This window comes from Cryptomeria japonica, chromosome 10 (genome assembly GCF_030272615.1).
Source record: "Cryptomeria japonica chromosome 10, Sugi_1.0, whole genome shotgun sequence".
NCBI classification, from domain to species: Eukaryota; Viridiplantae; Streptophyta; class Pinopsida; order Cupressales; family Cupressaceae; genus Cryptomeria; species Cryptomeria japonica.
Window position 1 is genome coordinate 711,890,630 of NC_081414.1, and position 23,614 is coordinate 711,914,243.

Below are 23,614 nucleotides of genomic sequence, written 5' to 3' on the forward strand. Positions count from 1 at the left end.
TCAGTATTTCAATACTTATGATTTTTGTGGAGAAAGTGCCTATACTCATCAAACACTTGCTTTCCTAAGCTTTTTGAATGACGAGATTTCATCTTTGGACCACAAACAGGACATGCAAATTTTCCCTTTGTTTGAAGACCTACAAGATAATGTATAATTGGATTAAATATGATAATTTTTTGAATTATAATGTTCATGCACAACTTAAACACTATAACATACCACAAAAATGTGTTAGCCATGGGGCATCGTGTATTGTCCATAAAAGCATCGCATGGAATTGAAATTGTCTTTGTCCTATTGGTCTAGAGACGTCATACATAGTGACACCATTCCATAAATCCAACAACTCATCAATAAGAGGCTCGATATTTACATTCATATCTTTAACTTGGTAATTACCTAATCGAATGAACAAAAACATTACATAATTATTATGACCATTTTACTGCAATATTTATAATTAAATTTAGATGACTATATTTAAATGATAAAATACCTAGAACAATCATTGCCAACATTATGTGCTCCCTCTTTATTGACATCCATGGAGGAATGTTATTGTTGATAACAAAAATAGGCCACACTGAGTAAACAGATCTCATCTCTCCAAATGGATTGACATCGTCTGCTGCCAATGAAAGCCTAAGATTACGAGGTTCTTCTTTAAAGTGTGGCAACTTTTCCTCTATGTCCATAAATGCTGAACCATCCACATGCATTCAAATAATGTCATCTCAACTTCTATTGCGTGCATGGTAATCCATAAATTGTGTCAAGCTAGTGCGCTTGAATAATCGTTGAATACGTGGAATAATGGGAATATAGCGAAGAACCTTGTGAGGAACCCTTTTTGTTATTTGATCTGTTTAATATCTACTAATATGACATTCAGGGCATTCAGTTCAAAATTCATGTTGTTTGTGATATATAATATGATCATTGGGACAAGCAACTATTGCTTGATACTCCATTCTAATATCTTATATAACGATAGATAATTCTCGGTATGAGCGAGGTAGAATATTTGATGGTGGTAACAAAAACTCACCTATCAATCTACAACAAAAAAATATAATTTGTTAATATAAATAATATTAATGGTACAACATGATTCACAATTTATTATGACATATATGACATTGTTATGTTGGATAAACCTTTCATAACCTTAAAGTTCACCAACAACAATACAATGGAGAGAAGAGTTGTTTGCGAGCCTTCGTAAAGGTCCTTAGATGCCTTCTCAAGTAGAGAGACATCATGAACAACATCAAGGTCATCTTCATCATCATGATCAGTTGCGAGAGTACTAAATGTGTCATGGATCAATGTATTTGTGTCATCATCTTCAATTGTGTTTTCTAGCTCATGATCATCATCCTCCATGGGATCATTATCTCCAGCTTCGATATTCACACCTCCATGTTCCTCCACTTAGAAAATCATATTCTTCGAGTTGTGTTGATCCATACCATGTGCTCCAGGGTGCTCGACCTATATAAAATTGATAAACATAAATACACCATGATCATGATCTCATCATCACATGATTTATTATGTATATAAATTGTTAAAATGATATAATGAAAAACTTACCAATGGATGATAATCATGTCCACCTTCAATGTGACCATGCAACCTACAATGTTTCTTTGTTGTTTTTATTAGAAGTCTTCTAGTCTTTAACCCCTTACAAATTTTGTAGGGACAATAATATTTTCCATCACCTTTTCTTTTCAAGTTAGACCACAATCTAGCAATTGTCTCCTTATTTTGTTGTTTGTTGATATTGTCTGGCATGGTCTTTCATCACAGGCAAGAAAATTGGGCTATAGAACTAGTTATATAGAAGTTGAAATGTTAGTTATGAAATCACATTTCAGTATAATATATCAAATTAAATTACTTGAAAATAAAAATTGTCATCATTGAACCAAAACCATTTAACTCTTCTTTTTCATCTCAAAACATATCTAATGGCTTTGTGGTATGCAATCCTTGTATAATATATTAATTTGACTAATTTCTAATTGGGGTAATCCATGAGTGTCTAATGTGATTTCAGTATCCTAAACATTGGAGAGACCTTATCTGACTTGCCTAATCAATGTGGTTGTTGTCCTAATATGAAATACTGAGTTCTACCCTTGCCTCTGCATCAAACTTCTCACATCATGTTTCTTCAACAAAACACACTAATATGAATTGAGCCAACACCATGAGGATAGGGTCAAGTATCATGGCAACTAATCATAATATGTGAAGACGGGGTTCACACATAAGTGTTGGCTCTCAACAATGCCAGACTTCCAAAATTGTCAGTCTCAAGACTTGTCCTATTGGGTGAGCACTCATTGATGGCCACAAGGCCAAATCAATGTATGTAGGCTTTGAACTCCTAACTCTAGGCTAGGAGGACCCTACAGAAGGTCTATGAGCACTCACTTGGTATTACAATATAAAGAGCCTTCCTCTAGAACTTTTTTTAAAATGCACACATCAATATTGGTAATAATTATTATGATGGATGGTCTATTAGGACGGTAAATAAAATGCTTATTCTTTTTCCACCCTTTGAAACTACAACAAAGTATTTGACTTGGCAGGGTCCCCACACATCACTTCAACAACAAACATTGGGCAATTTAACCTTTTGCCTTCTCAATGCATTTTTTTTTGTCTTTCACTAGTTTTCTCAGTCCGATACATAGGGATATCAGACCTTTCATGGCATCATGACATGCGCCTTCCAATATGTAGTCCTTTCATATTTTAGGTGCCTACACACTATGTTGTTGTTAAGTATTGATGTAGTTTTAAGACATCTCATGACTCCATTACATGTCCACACTTGGGTTTACAAACACAACTCTGTCAAAACAAAAACAATACCAGTAGTAAAACTATGACTATGACAATCAATACCCTTAGGATAGTCATACAAATTTAATCTATTTCATTTGGTTTTGATCGACAAACCCTTCTGAAGGTTGCATAGAGTCCCCTCACCCCTCTCTCTATTATCAACCACTTAAAAATACCAATTGCTTGGTCTTCCCACCAAATTATTCCTTGATATGATACATAGCATGAAAAAAGGTCTTCCCACACATTTGGGTGAATTTATATGCATGGGAGACCAAACTATACATTATTTACTCCTCTCGGTAAACACTAGCTAGGTAGGGTTTTAACATTTTTTGGAAAAACTATGATATCTAATTTAAAACACAATTAAGTTCAATGCCACAAAAAGAAAAAATGAATTTAACTCACTTCTCTACCACATCCAATCGACTTCCCATCAAATTATGATGATTTTCACAATGAAAAATGAAGAGAATCATACCAAAATGTCAAAAAATGCACATAAAACCTCAATTTCATTAAGCAAAACTCTTGGATGGCATGCAAAAGGCCTATTTATTCCCATACAAGTGGGTTACAACCTAAAACCACCATAAACTAACTTTCCCACCATATTTTTAAGAAGTTTCTATAAGAAATGCAAAAGTTGTCATGGCAATATGACAACTTTTTTCCCAATGGACCTCAAACTTTCACTATTAGGTCTCTATTTGTTGTTAGAATGCGATCTATGACTAAGTATTAGAGGATCTTACTAACCTGGGTATCATGCTTTTATGTGTCTCTGACATGACTCCTAGTAACTATATAAGGATCTTACTAGTCATAGATCTATGCCTTGTCTTTTTGATATGGTTCCTAGTGAGAATATATGAATCTTACCAGTTCTAAATGTCATAACTTTGTGTTTTGCATGCTCCATGTGTGTTACCAATGTTACTCATATTACTCACTTTGTAATTCCCTTTTATCTCAATATTGTAGATTGACAATATCATAAGTCTTGGGAGCTACCACCTTTCCAAATTTGTAGTCATCTTGACTCTTCAATATCTTGGTGAAAGAATATTTGGTTTCTCTATATTTTCCCAAGATTACATGAGCATAATTTCATACTCTTGCTAAGAGGGGGCTAAATATTGCATCATAAGTTGTATCTCTTTAAAAATATACACTAAGTTTGGACTCAATTTAAGTGGTTGTGCCTTATTTATGCCTAATTGTACTTAGGTTTGACAATGTTTCCATAAATTTGGTTCATTCCCTTATTCATGATGCTCCTTATGACTCATTTTTATAGGACTAGGGTCTTGGGAACCCTTATTCATGGAAATTGGACCTAAAATTTGAAAGATGAATGTTGGATTCGCAAATAGTAGGAATTTCCTCTCCAAATTTGGACTTTTGCAAAAGTTCAATTTGAAAAGGTGCAAGAACTATCCATATAAAGTCCATCTTGAAAATTAAATGATAATATCATCCAAGCATATTAAATGATATAGTCAAGTAATAAAGAAGGAAAACCATTTCCTAAAGTTGTCAAATGATTTTAAAGATGCACAACAGTCCACTAAATGCAATTCACTAAAAAAGAAAACAAAGTATGCTACAAGATAGTGGGTAAGATGCAAGGAATGAAGTTAAATCGACAAAGAAAAACCATGAATATTACCAAGTCAAAAGGAGTAGCTATGACCTCTTAGGTGTTTTTTCACTTGCATAAATTAGACTTCTTAAGGATAGAAACACATGTAGATAGTAGTATGAAGTCTTTTTGACTATTTTTGAAGTAGTTGAAGGAATGGCTTATTTTAGTTATATCTAACCCAAGCCAATTTCAACTCCAAGTAAGGAATAAAACCATATGTCCTATAAGTTTGGGAAGCTAATTGAGTAGCTGGATAAGGTAGAACATGACTATAGGGTAGTGTTGAGATTCTTTTAACTCGATTAGAACATGTACCAAGTATCTAGGAGCTTACAAAGCCAATTCAACCATATTTCAAGTGAAAAAGCAACAAAAGGAGTAAAAGCTTTGAATACACCTCAAAAACCACTCCTAGGTGGCCAAGTAGGTAGAAATAGTCTTTTCCAACATTTTTTTTCTTCATAGATACAACCCTATATTCTCTTTATTATTTGAGATGAGAAATACATTGTTGGCGGTTCCGTTATTACCCAGTCAACTATCGATCTGATATTCATACTGTCATAAAAGGAGTGACTATCCTAAGTACTTGATACTGTCACAAAAATTGAGTGTTGCAGCAATGAATCTTCCTTTGACCTTTGGGTGGTTGGGAGGGTAAAGACCCATGGTGGTATATGTTGAGTGGTTCTTGTAAGAGTATCTGAAAGTACAATGGTTTTTGGATATCTAGTACATTTTGTGAGTTGAGTACCAGGTGGGATTAGAAGACCCAGTTGAAGGAGGATTTTTGTGAATAAGGGCCGAGGGTGTTGGTGGTGATTGAATGTTGGAGAGTTGGATTGTGACTTAGACATGTTTATTTTTCCTATTTGAGTGTGATTCAATGGTTGGGTGAGGGTTGGTGAGTATGGGTGTGTTTTGGGGTATTGAATCCTTTTGAGTAACTTGTGGCCTTGTGAGGGGTCTTGTGAGTAAGTGAAGTGTTGACACCTAATTGAATAGGTGATTTGGGAGAAATATATCCCTTGTTGGTTGGGTTTATTGGATTCTCTGCATCAGCATGCCTTTTCGCTATCAATCCATTCAAACTTCCACCCAAAGATTTAATCTTGTCAAAGTTCAAAACAAATTTCCTTGTTGTCCTTACTATCTTGCATCAACTTTCATATCACTAGGTAGTCTTTTGCTTAGAACTATCATCTTTCATGGTAGGATACCATCTCAGTCCCTTGAGTTAAGTTAGCTTACCTTTAGAATTTATCATTTCCTAATCAAGTTGTTCAAGGGGAAAATGTCACTAATCAAGTTGAAATGTCGATTTCTCAATCTGCCTCAGCTAAAAGGTTAAAATAAATTGCAAAAGATAGAACAATGCTACGAGAAAATGAATCATTAGTATTACCTAAACCCACATTATCAACAAAATCTAGAAATAACCTTGTATGTAAATAATTTATCATGCCAAAATTGCCAATTCTAACATGAAAATGAGACCAAGGAAAGATCTAGAACAACTACTACTATTCATTCACATATTCCTTATTAACCTCAATCACCATGAAAGATGCACAAATTTATTATAACAAAGAAGAAGTTTCATAAATGTAAATATTAATTCAGGACTAAGGAAAATGAAAGAAATAAAAGAATACCAAGAAATCAAAAAAGACTACCAATACCGTTGCAAACTATGAACTTCATTTCCATTAATTCTTCAAAATATACTAGCAAAGCACAAGTATTCAATCTATAGCCTATTGCTAAATGTCTTTTGAAAGAAAACACACTAATGAGTGTGTTAGTCTCAAATTCTGACTCCCTTCTTATCCCTTATAAGAAAATAACAACTTTGTCTGCAAATAAAGAGACCAAGGAAGCAAGAACCTTAGAGAAACATATGACAAGGTTTCAAGAACCTTCTACACTTTGAACTTATCCAAAGTTCAGGTGCGTATACCTTCTGTGAATAACTTAACACTTTTAAAATGAGATCCACAGTAAACCAGTCCAAAAACTAGTGAATCTTATCACCTCAACATGAACTGAAATAATAAAAGAAAGCTTATGCTCATTTTCAGTATTGATCTTCAAGAAATGTAGAAAGAGAAATACAATTGATACTAGTGTTGTTGGCATTATAACAAACAAAGGGAGATTGTTGGCATTCCAATTACAATAAGAGATTGTTGGCATTTCAATAAGGATATTGAGAAGGTTGTTGATGATTATGGATATAACTGATTAAGGATGTTTACTGTCTTAATATTATTATTTTTTTGTCATTGGTGTCAAGAAATTGATTTTCTAATTCAGTATGATGTTGCCATATCTTAAGAAGTATGATTTGGTGAGTATAAAGATGTCAGTAAAAGACACAGAAAGAATGTGATGAATAAGGGGAGAAATAAGTTATTCAATGGGCAACTATTATCAAGTTAGACAATGATGAGATCATGATGTTTATATTGTTTTGATATCCTACATATGTTGTTGATTGTAAGGTTAATACTATACTATGTTACCGAGCAAAGAACCTAGTTGGTAAACCCTAAGGAACCTAGTCGGTAAACCCTAAGGTTATTGCTATCGGTTAATGAAGGTAGAATGTCTACCGAGTGAAGTTTAGTATTTACTGAGTTGCAACTGAGTAATAACAGAATGCATTGAATGAATAAAAACATTATTTAATGAAGGAAGCTAATGGGTTGGTTATGATTAAATGATTGGTATGTCATGCATGAAGTTTGTTAAAGAATATATGGCAAAGGAAAATCAGCAGGAAGATCTACAGCTCAGATTGAACTACAATACCCTAGCACAAGTTCCATGAAATTTTTGCAAGTCCCAAGGTGGGGTAAAACATTTTTAGATCGAAGGATACAATGAATCTGGTCAAGTTTGAAGATCTGATGGCTATGATTGATCATGGGATAGGTGATCAAGGAGATTAAGCGGTTGGTAAATTGTTTATAAATAAGGAAATGTTGATAAACAATGTATGTGGGCAAGTGTAAGCATAGGGATGCTACATAGTGATTACCGAGCATAGAAGCTTGAAGGCCTATTTGAATAATAGAGTATAGAGCCCAGTAGATGGACAAGATAAGTCCTATGACTAGATTGTATTGAGAAAATAAGAATCTTCTTTAGCATTTTTAGATGTGAAGTTGCAGATAGATTTTTATTATTGTTATTCTGTAAAGCGATAGAAAATCTCTTAACCGAGTGGACTTAATAGTCTTATTTGTAAAACCCTCTAGCAAGGTGACATTCTGATTGAGTGTTTGAAATCCTTTAACAAGGTCACTTCTAACAAGGTGAAGATCCTAACAGATCTGAGGGAAATCCCTTAACCGGGTCACATCTAACAATGTGTTTGTAATCTTTAACAGGATTTTCTTTTAACCGAGCATACTCTAGAAGAGTATATTTCTTAGTGGGTCCAAAATCCCATAGTGGTTTTTCCCTATTTGGGCTTCCACGTTAAATCTGGTGTTATGAGTGTTATGATGTTTATATGCTTATGAGTTTGCATGTTTAATAGTTTGGGTTATATTGCTAAAGTATATGTTACCAAGGTTGAATTTGTTGTTTTTATGGAAGATTAAGTTTGTATGATTCACCCCCCCCTCTCATCTTATTAGCTTGGTGTCTCTACTTAACATTAAGTATCATAACTATTAATTGGTATTAGAGCTTCGGACTACAAAAGAAAAGTTTAAAGGTACTTGAGGCAAAGATCCAAAGATGTACAAGAGGGATGCACCGAAGCTGAACAAGTCAAGTTTCTCTAAATGGCAAAAAAGGATGAAGCTGCACCTATCAGGAGTTGGAGAATATGTTGTATATTATCTGGAGAATGATTTCATTACACCTAGCACCTATCCATTGACAATGGAAGAGATAAAGGCAAAGCAAGAACATATTCAAGTAATGATTGAAATAACATCTGCATTGACCGACTCAGAGTTTAATGATCTAGAAGGCTACAATGATGCCAAGGCAATGTGGGACAAGCTCATATTTGTGTATGGCGGTGATGAACATGTTCAAAGAGAAAAAGTGGATAGTCTAAGAGGACAAATTGAATCTATGAGGATGAATGAAAGTGAGAACATAACCTAGTATAGTACAAGACTAAAGGAGATTGTCAATCAAATCAAAGAAGTAGGTGGAACTATTGAAGAAAAGGATATAACAAGTAAGTTGTTAAGAACCCTTCTACCAGCTTATGCAATCTAAGTCTCTGCAATGAATGAATTAAGGTCTATACCCAATATGCCAGTTTCTTTAGATGCTACTATAGGTAAGCTACATGCATTTGAGTTAAGTAGCTTTGATAACAGTGGGTCATCGGTAAATAAAGTTGAGTCTACATTTAGTTCTTTTCATATTGGTGAATCTAATGATTACAATGATAGAATGAGTAAGTACACTGAAGGCGATCGTAGTGGAGCAAGTGAGAGATTTTGCAAGAACACGAAAAAAGTACACAAACTGTATGAGGAAATCAGAAAACAAGAAGAGTTTGAAGCACTATTAGCTAGAAGGTTACTGAGAGGCAAAGGTAAGTATAAAGGAAAACTACCTTTGAAATGTTTCAATTGTGATAAGATAGGACATATGGCTTCTAACTATCTTGACAAAGATTCTACTGAAAAGAGAGATTACCGAGATGACAGATAGAAAGATAATCATTACAGAGGACACCAAGACTTTAGAAGAAGAGATAGAAAGTCATGCTTAATAGCCGATGAGGTTCATCCAATGATGATAAATCAGATGAAACTGATACAGAGGAAGTAGTTTATGTGGCTATCAAAGATGGATCAGATGAAGAAAGGTATGAAGAAAAAGCCCTAATATCTCACATAAATACTAATGATTATTGGATCATAGATAGTGGATGCTCACATCACATGATAGGTGATAAACACAAGTTTGTTATATTAGAAGATTATGATGGAGGCTATGTAAGATTTGGTAATGATGCACCATGTTTGGTAAAAGGTAAAGGATCTATAACACTTCTTGACAATGCAAAATGCAATGATGTTTATTGGGTTGAAGGTTTGAAATACAATTTGTTGAGTGTAGCACAACTAAAAAATACAGGTTACCGAATAGAATTTCAGAAAGGAATTGTCAAAGTTCATGACAAGCATGGAAAGTTAGCTACTACCGAGACACAAACAAAAGGTAACACATTTCACCTTGACTCAACTCGGAACAAGTGTCTGTATGCAAAGATAGATGATACCTGGTTATGTCATAAAAGGTTTTGTCATACAAATTTTGATAATCTGATCAAAATAAGAAAGAAGCACCGAGTAAGAGGTCTACCGAGTCTTGAAAAACCTGAGAATGCTATGTGCCAAAGATGCCAGATGGGTAAAATGACAAGATCAAGCTTTACAAGTAAGTCCTACACTTCTAAGTGAATTTTAGATCTTGTGCACATTGATCTTTATGGTCCTATGAAAGTTCAAAGTTATTATGGTGATAAATATTTCATATTATTTATAGATGATTACTCAAGGATGATGTCAGTAATGTTTTTAAAAGAAAAATCAGCTGCTTTTCAAATGTTTAAATGGTACAAGGCAAGAGTTGAAAATGAAACAGGAAGACAACTGAAATGTATTAGATCAGACAGAGGAGGAGAGTTCACATCTGATGAGTTCAACTTATTCTGCAATGATCATGGTATTAAAAGACAAGTCTCTGGACCGAGAACTCCATAGCAAAATGGGATAGCTAAGAGAAGAAATAGATCTATTGTGGATTGTGCCAGAACCCTAATGATTGAAAAGAAAGTGCCACAAACATTTTGGAGAGAAGCAATAAGCACAATAGTTTACACCCTGAACCGAGTACAACTGAAGAAAGGAACTTTGATACACCATATGAGATCTGGTATGACAAGAAACCTAATGTAAGTTATTTTAAAATCTTTGGAAGTAGATGCCATGTTCACAAAGATGATAGAAATGGCAAGTTTGATCAAAAAAGTGAAGAAGGAACATTTCTTGGTTATTCTTCTAGAAGTAAAGCATTTAAATGCTTGATCAAATCGTCTAACAAAATAGTAGAAAGTGCAAATGTGAAAATTGATGAATTTGCAGAAAGAAATGATGAAGGAAACTCCAAGGAACCAGAAAATTATGAAGGATTTGTCTATGTTCAAACGACAAGTCTTACTAAGAGAACTATTGAAGAAAATGAAGAGAATATCCAGTTATCGAGTGATGAAGAAGATCATATAGAACCTACCGAGCCTGTATTAGCCAAGTATGTTAGAAGACAACATGCATCAAGTCAGATTATAGGAGATAAGGATGATCTAGTGATGACAAGGAACAAACTGAGACATAACACATGTCTGATATCTGAATTTGAACCAAGAATAGTGAAAGAGGCATTTAACAGTGAAGATTGGATAAATGCTATGATAGAAGAGATTTATCAAATCAAGAAGAATGACACATGGACACTGGTCCGAAGACCGAAGGACAAAAATGTAATCTGTACAAAGTGGATTTTCAAAAACAAGCTAAATGAAAAAGGTGAGGTCATTCGAAATAAAGCAAGATTAGTTTGCAAAGGTTATGCCCAAGAAGAAGGAATTGATTATGGTGAGACTATTGCACCTGTGGCAAGACTTGAAGGAGTAAGAACATTGTTGGCATATGCTGCTTACAAGAATTTCAAGGTATATCAAATGGATGTCAAATCTGCATTTCTGAATGGTATATTAGAAGAAGAAGTTTTTATTGAACAACCTGAAGGATTTGTTGAAGACAAGAATAAAGTTCAGGTATGTAAATTGAACAAAGCTTTATATGGTCTGAAACAAGCACCTAGAGCATGGTATGAGAGATTACACTCTTATTTAATCAATATTGGTTTTATAAGAACAAGTGAAAACAGCAACATGTACATGAAGAATGATGAAAATGGAATACTGATCTTAGCAATATTTGTTGATGATATTATCTTTTGTGGAAATGACTCTCTATGCAAGAACTTTGGAAATGAAATGAGCAAAGAATTTGAGATGTCATTAATCAGTGAGATAAAGTATTTTATAGGTTTACAGATACTACAAATGAAAGATGAGATTTTCATTACTCAATCCAATTACATAAAGGAAATCTTGAAGAAATTTGTAATGGAGGATTCAAAACCAATAAATACTCCTATGACTACCAACTGTAAATTATCAAAGAATGATGAATCTACATCTGTTGATGAGACACTTTACTGATCCATGATTGGAAAGCTACAATATGTTGTTCACAATAGGCCAGATATAGCACATGTAGTAGGTATAGTTGCAAGATTCTCTAGAGATCCCAAGGAAACACACATGACAGCAATCAAGAGAATTTTCACATACTTGAAAGGCACTGAGGATTATGGCTTAGTTTATCAGAAAGGAAATGTTTTTGATTTAAAAGTTTATACCGATGCTGATTGGGCAGGCAACATTGATGACAGAAAAAGCACAAGTGGAGGAGCTTTCTTTTTAGGAGAAAGACTAGTGAGTTGGCTTAGCAAGAAACAAGGATGTGTTTCACAGTCAACAACAGAAGCTGAATACGTTGCTGCAGCATTGAATTGTACCAATATAGCATGGATCAAACAACTGTTGGAATGTATAAATGAAAAATTTATCGAGCCAATAACTATATTCTGTGAAAATACTAGTGCCATAAACATTTCAAAGAATCTTTTTATGCAGTCTAAGACAAAGCACATCTCTATCAAATATCATTATCTTAGAGAAGAAGTTCAAGAGAAGAAAGTGGTGTTGGAGTATGTTAGCACAAAGGAACAAATAGTAGATATCTTCATCAAGCCACTACCAAGGGACACTTTTGAGTATCTCAGAAGTCAGTTAGGGGTCCTACCCCTATCTTCCATTCACTAACCAAGTTTGGTGAAAGCATCAATTTGATTACTCTACAGAATATCTTTTAGTAGTTGATACTGATTTACACACTTTAGGATGTTTTCTAAAGATGTGTAGGAAACAATAACAGGGAATAGGAATTGAAGTCAAAATGCTCTGATTGAGACTAAGTTGACACATAATAGCAGGAAATCACTTCATACAGGAAGAAATTATGTTTTAGTTCTTTACTTTTTGGCATTGTTGTCAAAGGGGGAGAAGATTGAAGAAAAGGGGAGAAGACTATTGTATGGGGGAAAAGACTAATGATAGGGGGAGAGCATTTCAGCATGTCAGAAAATCATAGTAGTCTAAATCAATTAGTTCATATCAATTGGTTTTGCCATCAATGCCAAAGGGGGAGATTGTTGGCATTATAACAGACAAAGAGAGATTGTTGGCATTTCAATAAGGATATTGAGAAGGTTGTTGATGATTATGGATATAATTGATTAAGGATGTTTACTGTCTTAATATTATTATTTTTTTGTCATTGATGTCAAGAAATTGATTTTTTAATTCACTATGATGTTGCCATATCTTAAGAAGTATGATTTGGTGAGTATAAAGATGTTGGTAAAAGACACAGAAAGAATATGATGAATAAGGGGAGAAATAAGTTATTCAATGGGCAACTATTATCGAGTTAGACAATGATGAGATCATGATGTTTAGATTGTTTTGATATCCTACATATGTTTTTGATTGTAAGGTTAATACTATACTATGCTACCGAGCAAAGAACCTAGTCAGTAAACCCTAAGGTTATCGCTATCGGTTAATGAAGGCAGAATGTCTACTAAGTGAAGTTTAGTATTTACTGAGTTGCAACTGAGTAATAATAGAATGCATTGAATGAATAAAAGCATTATTTAATGAAGGAAGCTGATGAGCTATTTATGATTAAATGATTGGTATGTCGTGCATGAAGTTTGTTAAAGAATCTATGGCAAAGGAAAATCGGCAGGAAGATCTACAGCTCAGATTGAACTGCAATACCCTAGCACAAGTTCCAAGAAATGTATTCAAGTTCCAAGGTGGGGTAAAACATTTTCAGATCGAAGGATACATTAAACCTTGTCAAGTTTGAAGATCTGGTGGCTATGATTGATCATGGGATATGTGATCAAGGAGATTAAGCGGTTGGCAAATTGTTTATAAATAAGGAACTGTTGATAAACAATGTATGCGGGCAAGTGTAAGCACAAGGATGCTACATAGTAATTACCAAGCATAGAAGCTTGAAGACCTATTTGAATAACAGAGTATAGAGCCCAATAGATGGACAAGATAAGTCCTATGACTAGATTGTATTGAGAAAATAAGAATCTACTTTAGCATTTTTAGATGTAAAGTTGCAGATAGATTTTTATTACTGTTATTTTGTAAAGTGACAGAAAATCTCTTAACCGAGTGGACTTAACAGTCTTATTTGTAAAACCCTCTAGCAAGGTGACATTCTGATTGAGTGTTTGAAATCCTTTAACAAGGTCACTTCTAACAAGGTGAAGATCCTAACAGATCTGAGGGAAATCCCTTAACCGGGTCACATCTAGCAATATGTTTGTAATCTTTAACATGATTTGCTTTTAACCGAGCATACTCTAGAAGAGTATATTTCTTAGTGGGTCCAAAATCCCATAGTGGTTTTTCCCTATTTGGGTTTCCACGTTAAATCTAGTGTTATGAGTGTTATGATGTTTATATGCTTATGAGTTTGCATGTTTAGCAGTTTTGGTTATATTGCTGAAGTATATGTTACCAAGGTTGAATCTGTTGTTTTTATGGAAGATTAAGTTTGTATGATTCACCCCCCCTCTCATCTTATTAGCTTGGCATCTGTACTTAACATTAAGTATTAGAAATATCAAGTGCCTTATCTAGGCCACAGAATCATCTTAATTAAACAGGGATTTCACAATTAAACATCTCCATACATATCATCACTTCAGCTTCTATCAACCCCATACATGCCTAACATATATAAGAGTCTTTCCTTATTATACTAGATAGTGTTCATCAAATTCAAAGTCTCCAACAAAATAACATACTGACAAAGATATTCCTTGCATATTTAATTCCCCTCCTAAAGAAGAAAGCTAAGAAACATATCTATAAGACTGCATTACAATCCATGTTCAATTGAATAACCCTAGATTACCCAAATGAAACCAGTAAATTATTGAAAGCACACCAGAAGACAACACAAATTCTAAGCTCAAAAGTTCATGGTCTGTATATTGATATTCATTTTTGAAAGATCTTACAAAATTCAGAATATTCTCTGTAAACCTAGAAAAACCCAGATATATTTCTGCAGAGTTTCTTTACAAACTCTTATGATCCCCATCTAACTAGTCCTGGTATCCATTTATAATAGTATGGATGCATACAAGCTTCGGACCTTTTCAAAAAAGTTTGTTACAACAATCTTCTTGTTTCAACAATAAATTACAAATCTTTTCCATATTCTAACGACCCCCTTTCGCTGGTTATCATTCTGCAGCTTCTTCTTCAACTTCTGCATCCGACACCGCATACTTTCTTGTCCATTCTTGGTACATGTCATCAGAAGGACATGACAAGTTAATAACTTTGCCTCTTGTCTTGGCCAATCTCTTCCAAGATTTTCTCATTTTATTGACCTCTAAGTTTAGAAAGCCATAGTTTGATTTTATCTTCTCTATCTCCTCAATTGTTCTGACAAATAGGGAAGTGTCATCTGTGGTAATGATTCCCTTTATCCTTAATGATAATTTGGCCCCTAATTCATTAAGCCATACTTGTTTATCCTTCAATTGAGCTGGACTAGCAAAAACCCCAAGAAATAATTCAAATTCCTGCTCAGTGTATTCCTTTTTATACAAATTGACCTTCCTCTCTAATCTATTCCTTCTGCCAGCTTTGTTAGATCCTTTGTTATGTCATAGGTGGACTTGATAATGGGGTCAGCCCCTTCCTCATCATAGGATACACATATGAGTCCTAGGTCCACCTCCCTAGGCATCCATTTGTCCAAAATGGGCATTAGAATAGCCCTGTCTCCATTGAGCTCATTCCACATATCCAAAACTTTACTCATGTTGTTATACACTAATGAGGATCCTATGGTGTCAGCAAAACTCAAAATTGTGGCCCTCACTCTCTCTTCATACTTATTTGCAAACAAGGTTTGAGCCTGTTTTATCTTTTCCAACTCCTAAGGAGTGATCTCAACTATTTGGGAACCAGAAGGTGTAGTCGAAGGTGGGAATTCAATGATAGGGCTAGTAGATGGAGGCTGTGTAGGAGAAGAAGCAATCATTAAGGTTGAGGAATCACCTTGATGGTATTGTCCTACCAATTGGCTTTTCAATTTAGCAATAATGGTGTCTCAGCTCATTACCTCTCCTTTGGCATCATTGTAAGCCTTTAAAATTGTCTCCAACTTAGCTTGGAGATCTTCCCTTTCTTTTGCTTCCTTCTTTGCCACTACAACACTGAATTTTGCAGTTTCCAAGACTGTGCTAGCAGCTTCCACCACTCCAGTATTTTGCACCCTCTTTACTATCATACCTCCTAGGTAGCTAGACTCTGGGGTATCCTTTCTCTTTTTATTTTCATTTCTTTCCAAAGACCACATGACTAGGGCTGCATCATCCTTGTTGAAGGTTACACCTTCCATATGTTTGGTCTCTTTCCTAACTACCTCTAAAACCAAGGCATCTACTATATCCCATTTAGGAAGGATGAGAACACAAGCCTTTGCTACCATTTCCCTTCCTTGCTCAGGAGTGATGGTCTTAAATTCAGTGACCATTTCTTGTTTTATTTCTTCCTCCACCACAGTTGCATCCTTGTGGGGCTACTCATTCTTCCTCTTCTCACACCTAGCATTGAACTTATCAATATTCTACTTCCACACAAATTGCATGAAATCTCTTGAGGTAAAAAAGTTACTATGAGCTAAGAATTCTTCGTTGGCCTGTTTAATGGCAGGATCTAGTTCCTGGCCTTTGTACTCATTGGTGGTTATGTCCATCTCAGCATCTTCTGGCTCCTCAGGAATTCCATCCTCTACTTCATCATATGTATAGGCAATCTCCCCTAGACTCCCTAATAGCAATAATTGTTTAGCTACTGTCTGCTCATCTCCTTTATTAATGGGGGATTGAGATGGGGAATACAAGGGCTCATTAGTTTGCACTTCCTTTCCCACCCTTTTCTTCATTGGGGAGTCCTGAATGTCAATGACATCTTGTATTTTCCTCTTCCCTTTTGAAGTAGAAGGCTCCCATGTTGTTGGCACCAACACACTGTACTTGGATTTTCTATGTAACACATAGTCACCAGGAGGGATTGCTTTAGCAGATGTAGACCTAGCTAGAACTAGTCTTGCCTTCTCAGGGTTGTTTTTAATCACTGCTTCCCTCTTCTCCTTTAATTTTTGCATTACATCTTCAAAGCAAAGAGTTAGAAATTTTTCCTTTTCCTCAAAGGGGTGAAAACTGGATAAGGGGTCATAGCTGTTGTCGAATTGGTGCACAAAATCAATAGCTTTCTTGTAGGCCACCCATTTCTCTTTCCTCAGCTCCTGCTCATCCAAATCAAACTCATTTCTGATGAGGTCTTCAGGGAATTGGAATTGGTGAGGTCTGCCTTTGCATACTTCCCTTTTCCTAAACATACCATTAAAAAAGTCTTCAGGTTCATAAAACCTTGACACTGTAGTGGACAAATGGTAGGGTTGAAAGAATTCCTCAAAGCACTTCCATCCACCCTTAGTAATTACAAACTGATGTGCTATTGTTACTATTGGGAAAATGGTCCCTTTTCCTCTGTTAGATAGTTCTACCTCTTGCACACTCCCAATCTGCCTGAGGACCTCTGCAATTCCTACTTTCAGTGGGACCTGATATGGTAACAAAAATGGAGTGCCTCTAAAACCGTACACTCTTAAAACTATGGAAATAGGGTACAAGTATATGTCACCCCAATTGTGGACAATTTTGATTTCTTCAGCAAACTCCTTAGGCCTAAGAAACTCCAAAAGAGCTTTAGGGACCCTTGGCTTCTATGAGCATAAGAGAATTCTAATTTTGGATGCAAAGAACTTATCAAAATTTAGGTAGCTAACATCCTCCCTGTCCCATGACAACACTGTGCTCCATAGTTGAACTCGCATTTTCTCCCCATCCTTTTCCTTCACTGGATCCATGTCATTAGCAAATTAGTCACCACCCTTGAATAAAAACATATGCATGAGGAGGGAATACCATCCAAAAGGTCTATCCACCCTACCATTCTTTATCCCTATCAAGCCTTCATGAATTGCATCAGTAATGTAGGGGGCATAATCAAATGTCACTGCCAGAGAAGGATTTAAAATTTGTGCTATCATTAACATGTAATGAGTTGGCATGTTCACTTTAGTATCCTCTCCAAAAATCTGGCAGAGTGACCAATATAATCCTTTGGCTCTAAGAGTGAACCAATTTAGGGAGAAAGGCTCCATAGTATTAGGTCCTACAACAGTCAGCCCTCCTATTTTGAGAAAAAATTCTTTAAGAGGCCCATTTCTAAGATGATTCCTCTTTGCACTATACACTTGAGCTAATGATTCAAAATTCATGGGCTCCAAATAATTGGACACCTTGCTAAGCCCAAATACATTTCTGAATTCATCATCATTTACTTCAATGAGGGTTTTTCCATTTATATCCCTAACACTTTTGGTAATAGGGTCATAGTTGTGTGCAATCTGAGTTAGGAGATCCACATCCATGAAAACTCCAGGGACCACCAATTTACCTACATCCAACTCCTAGATACTGTTCATTGGGGCAGGGGAGTGTTTCATACCAAATCCAACCTTGAATAGACCCAAACCAGATAACCCTATCTATGGATCTCTCAACCAATTGCCCTTGTCATATAATCCTTCTCCTATTCTCAAGCAAGGAGCCTTGGGCACTAATTCCATAACTTTAGCTACTACATTTGTGGACATAGACCATTGTTCCAGGAAATTATCACAAATTGCTCTCTCCTAGTAATTAACTTTCCCTGTGAAGTCCCTTCTAGGTGCCATCTCAATGATATGCAATTAATTTGATTACTAATCACAACAATTCTTTAACAGAACAAAACCACAATTCATCAATCTTTCAAGTAACTGGTAAGAAAAATACAAGAAAACCTATTTTCGGCCTGAAGAACTCTACTCTGCACCAACTTTTCTACAACAACTCTTTGAAATGATACTTACATTCAATTGATGTGAGTGTATATACGACAATCGTGTTCTTAATTGTGACATTAACACCACATGCTTCGGCCATCACCTTAGAATTGAATTCATGAATGAATTCAAAAATTTCACTCCAACGGATCATAAAATGTCCGTGTTTCTATCACTTTGTTGTTTTGCCATTCACGAAGCCTAAAATCTGCACATCTTCATCTAGCGAAATCATGCCAACCGTCAGATCCAGCGAAACTTGCACGACCTTTACTTTATTGACTATTCTTCATTTGGCGATGAGCTCAGATCTCTTTCACTATTTTGTGAAGGCTAAACATCATGCACATTCACCCAGCGAAACTGCGCGAGCCGTCTGATCAAAAAGAACTTGATCGGTCTTTATCTTGTCCTGTGACTAGCGGTTTACCCCACTAACCGTGCACCAAGCGTTTAAGGCTAACGGTTTTTGCTATTTCACGAACAGTAATTACCCTACATTTTTGGCCCTTGAAATGGCACCCACTGTCAGATCATCCTTGAGATACCCACCTTTTAACAAACTTAACTGGTAGAAGTGGGCCCTCTGACTCAGCACCATCCAACCTAGCAACCGACTGGCAAAGGAAACCAACATGTCAATCACTTGTTGAAAAACTTCCATGGGATCCACTTCAGGACTACCACATGCATCTGACAGGTTGCCTTTTCGCCAATGGTCTGATCCATCTGTTCTGCCATGACACCGACCAAGTGGCTGCCATGTCACTTTGCCATTTCGCAAAGGGTAACACTCGATCACCTTAGGGCTGCGAAATGGCACCGACCGTCTGATCAAAAAGAACTTGATTGGCCTTTACTTTCAATCTTCACTACCTTGTGGATCCAATTTTCTTTTCACCACTTCGTGTAGCCTAAAACCCGTGCACCTTTTTCTTAAGAAATAGCACAAGCCGTCCGATCAAAAGGAACTTGATCGGTCTTTACCTTAATTAAAACTTGGATGTCAGACCCACTTCCGCCTTTCACCACTTCACAAATGGTAACTCATGGGCATCTTTGAACTACAAATTCATGCGCACCTTTAGATTAAAAAGAACCTACGAGATGGTTAGGAAGCTCGATTAAACATTAAGAAATTTAGGAAAGACTTTAGAGAAAATAAAGCGCTGCTAGACCCGCCTAGGAAGAAATAAAAAGGGGGGGAACATTTCTCATGACAGACGGACCCTTCCTTAAGTGATAAAAGTAACATGGAATTAGAATGAAAGGGTTGAAACTTAAACCTTAAACCCTCTTTGGACCTAAAACAATCAGAGGTAACAAGGCCCTGGTAGATTCAATTTTTTACACTTTTAGCTGATTATGGGATAGGAATACCCATTTTTTAAATAGTGATAACAGAGTGTTACTAAACTTGGACCTTAAATAATCAATTATTAGACCCTCAAAATGAATTTTGAAATTACATTTATAGGGAAACTTTTTCCTCAAAATTAGAGATTAAATTCGACCCAAAACGTTATCAAACTAAGAGGTACAATCAACACAAAAGATACTAGCCTATAACTGAATTAAGAACTATAATTTGACTCATGAAAATGAAATATAAGTCAGAAGGAACTTAGAATATGGAGTCAAAGAAGCATGGAGAACAAGAAAAAGAGGATCTATCTAGGCCCCCACCCCCAAGATGACTCCTCCAAAATTTTAAACTTAGGTGCACAAGAAACAAGACAAAGAACAAAGGCCATAATAGGTTGTAACTACCATGAACCCGTCCATCCAAAGTGATGAGAATCTAGATGTTCCTAAGTGGCTACAATTCAACTTTGAAAGGATAAAGAAGAGAGTATTGAAGAAAGTAAGTTTGCAAAAGATAATCGTTGAGGTTGAGGCCACAAGGAAGCCAAAGAAGGCAATGACTTTGTATGCCACCTAAAACTATGCAAAAGGAGAGATAGTTGCCAATACCCTAAAATAGAGAAGATTTAGTAAAAACTGCCAATACCATAAACTAGGGTAACCCGAGACAGTAAGAAAATGGTTTGGGGGTCATGTAGACTAGCTTTATATTTTATGTTAATTACAAAGTGATAAGTTGTGTGGTTGGAGATTTTCAGTCCACCCCTTCTAGGTTAGGATTATGCTGAACTGAACACAATTGTCTCATTTCCCATAAAAAAGGAATCTCTCATACTCCAAGAGTTGCTTCAACAATCGGTCAATATCCCACAAGAATGTAGGCATAGCTAGCATGTATAAAAGCAAAAGTTGTAGAATCTCTTGAATGGTGTAATTTTTTGCAACATGAAATTAAGGTGAAGAATCTACCTCCTGCACGGGATTGCAATGCACAAATGCCTTCGACGTGGGTTTGATCTTGTTGGGGGTTGAAGTCGCCATGGACACCTATGTGGGATTTAAATGCACAAATGAATTGCCCTCTTCTTTTTTAAAAAGTAATGGTCATTGTCATTGGAATTACAACGAACTCGAGCACTTTTTTGAAAAAAAACAATTTTCATTACTAATGCCTTCTTCATCGAAACTAAATGGCAAATTACCATCCGAATTCTGATGAATTCAGGCAATTTTTCAAAAAAAAATCAAATTTGGTCACAATATACCTTCTTCGTCAGAAATCTAGTCCAAATGTATTAGTGATTAGACCTCTCGACGTGTTTCCAGGATGTCTTATGTGTTCAATATTATTTGTTTGGTCTGAGGTCGACATGTTTTGTAATTATGTAATTGGCTTATTGTCTGGTGGCCGACCTGATTGTTTATGGTCAAGGGTTTGTATATATATGATATAAGATCTCATTGTAGATCATCATAGGTATAAGATCAAGGAATGGGATATGAATATGTAATGTGCGAATAATGTAATATCACTCAGGCAGAGGATTTGGTCGATCATTGGAGATTGAATTGGGTTTATGTAAGAGGATTTAGTCCTCTGTTATTGAGCTTAACCAGAATTGTACTTAGGTATAGGAGATGCTTTATTTGTAATTCATTCCTTCTTCTGGATTGTAGTCTAGATTTCTATGTAGTCAGTGAGACTCCTTTTGTGATGAGCAGTGTGCTCTATGTTGTTGGCCTTCCCACAAGTGCAAGCCCCTCAATTGTAATTCACATACTTACTACAGAAGTATTATTTGACTGTGGGTAGGCTTCCCACTGTGGTTTTTCCCTTTACAAGGTTTTCCACATATAAATCTTGGTGTCATGTGGATGGTATTTATTCTATGATTATTATTTATGCTTAATTGGTTGAACTGCTATTCTGGTATTTGGTTTAAGCATTCCGGTATTAAAGTTTTGGGTTCCAGTATTAAAGTTTTAATTGCTAAATGTTCTGATAATCTGTGATAGCTGATTCAACCCCCCCTCTCAGTTGTCTTTTGATTATTTTAACTATCTAACAATTGGTATTAGATATTTGGTCCTCTTTGTAGAAAGCTTAACTACTTGAGGAAGATCCTATGGCAACTAACAATTCAAGTTCATCCAGTTCATCTGGAGCTATCTTTCGGAGAGATATTCCTAGGCTTGATGGAACAAATTACATAGTATGGAAGATTCAGATGGAGACTCATCTGAGATGTCTTGGCAAGGAGATTTTGGAGATAACATAGAATGGTGTTACACGTCATAATCCAAAATCTAGCAATCCACCTCAGGAGAACCTAGATAAGGAGCTTGAGAATGATTTTAGAGCAAGACAAGCCCTCTTATGTGCACTTTTTGATAAAAAAATAATGGGATTGACTGACAAATCATTTGGAAAGGCTATATGGGATAAGTTGGAGACTCTTAATGAAGGTGACCCTATAGTGAATATTGCTAAACTTTATGGTTACCAGGTGAGATATGAAAACCTAAAGATGGAAGAAGATGAAAGGATTACTACATTCATGGAAAGGGTAAATGAGATTGTTATGGGAATTCAATGTTTTGGTGGAACTCTAAGTGAAGATGAAATTGTTTCTAAAGTTTTGAGGGCCCTACCACCTGCTTACAAGATGAAGGTTGTTGCTATTAATGAGTTGAGAACAATGGCTAGTACATCTGTCAACAGAGATACCTTGGTTGGGAAATTATTTTCTTTTGAGCCTAAAGAATTTGGACCTTCTAGAGATGTGAAGACTGAACCTTCTTTTCATGCATCTGCATCTGCAACTAGTAAGCAAGATTGGAAATATTTATATGCAAAACAATTGGATGATATGAAGAGATAATATGACGAGTTTGAGAGACTTAAAGCACTATTTTCTAGAAGAGTACCTAAAGAACCGGTAGGAAGTAAGTATGAAGGAAAAGCACCTTTTAAATATTTTGCATGTAATAAGATTGGTCATTTTGCATCTAGATATCCTGAAAGGAATTCAAGATTTGAAGAAAGAGTTAGAAGATCATTTAAGAATAACCCTAGATATTAGAACAAATATAAGTACAGGAAAAAAAAAGACAAATCATGCTACATAGCGGATGAGGCGGTAGAAGACTCTACTAGTGGTTTCGACAATAGGAAGGAATGGTTGTTCCTAGCTATCAAGGAAGATGTTTTGGCACTGGAAGAGAATCTACCTGAAAAGAAGGCACTTGCTGCTAAAATTCAAGATAGGGATGAATGGGTAATTGACAGTGATTTTTCACATCATATGACTGGAGATAAAGGGAAGTTTATATCTTTGCAATAATTTTATGGTGGTCTAGTTATTTTTGGAAATGACAAAGCATTTATGATCAAAGGAAAAGGAACTATATCATTGGATGGTAAGAACAATATTGACAATGTTTATTATATTGAAGGTTTAGGGAATAATATTTTGAGTGTAGGACAATTGGTAGATAAGGGATTTCAATTACAGTTCAAGGATGGAAAATGCAAAATTATTAACAAATTTAG